Raw genomic sequence first — 1069 nt, 5'->3', positions numbered from 1 at the left:
AAAAGAGTGTAGGCCATGTCTCTGTTGTTGGCCTTTCCTATTAATAATTAAGTAGGAAAAAAAGCCATTCAGGCACAAGGTTAGACTGCTGTGTTGCGTGTTTAATGTTAGTCCACCATACAGTTCAGTAATGTGTCTGTGAGACGGACAGCGTAAAAACATGTAAAGTAGCAAAGTGAAATGTAAAAAGTTACGTGGAAATCTGCAGATTTTGACAGAACAAGTACAAGAAAATGGTAACTACTTAACCTACAAAATCATAACATACCATAAGATACCATAAGTACCAAGCTCATAAAAGCACCTGAAATGAAAAAAAGGGTTCCCAGGGTTTCTAGGAAAAACAAGACCAGATGCAAGACAGGAACCTAGACTACAGTTAACAGAGTATAGTCTGTGTGTAGTACTGTGAGACCTATCATCCAAACACAGTTCAGATACTGCTGCTGGCTGATGCTTATCTACAGTTTGTTTTTTCAAGCAGTCTTGATCAGTGTTGATCTTCAGAATACCTGTTCAATCATAAATAAGTGAATGAGTAAAGTATTTCCATCATAATAATATTTAGATTATACTACAAATGGTTTCAAACTTGATATTTGAATTGACACTGCTTAGCCTTTGCAGTGAAATCACTGAACCGATCCTATTGAACATGTTCGTCATATTATTGCCTTTTTCTTTAATGGAGTTATGTGCCGAATAACAATATGGATCGCTGTGTGGTGTAGCTTATTCAAGAGTTTAACCTGTGCTCTAGTGTGGTCCATGGTGTGGGAGGGACTTGTGTGTGTGCGCGCGTGTCTGTGTGTCCTCTCAGTCTTGGATCACACACACACACACACACACACACACACACACACACACACACACACACACACACACACACACACACACACACACACACAAACCCAGCAAAAATCTTAGATCAGGAAAGGCATCTGGCTTAAAATCTTTACCAAATCAGAAATATGGATCCATATGCTGTGGTGACCCCATGGAAAATAAGGGAACAATTGAAAGTACCTACTAAGCTGTAATTAGCTGGTGTCTGTGTGCTATGGATGCA

This window comes from Pundamilia nyererei, unplaced genomic scaffold (genome assembly GCF_000239375.1).
Source record: "Pundamilia nyererei isolate P.nyererei 1_Seehausen unplaced genomic scaffold, PunNye1.0 scaffold00002, whole genome shotgun sequence".
NCBI classification, from domain to species: domain Eukaryota; kingdom Metazoa; phylum Chordata; class Actinopteri; order Cichliformes; family Cichlidae; genus Pundamilia; species Pundamilia nyererei.
The sequence above is the reverse complement of the archived record's forward strand: the minus strand, read 5'-3'. Positions refer to the sequence as shown.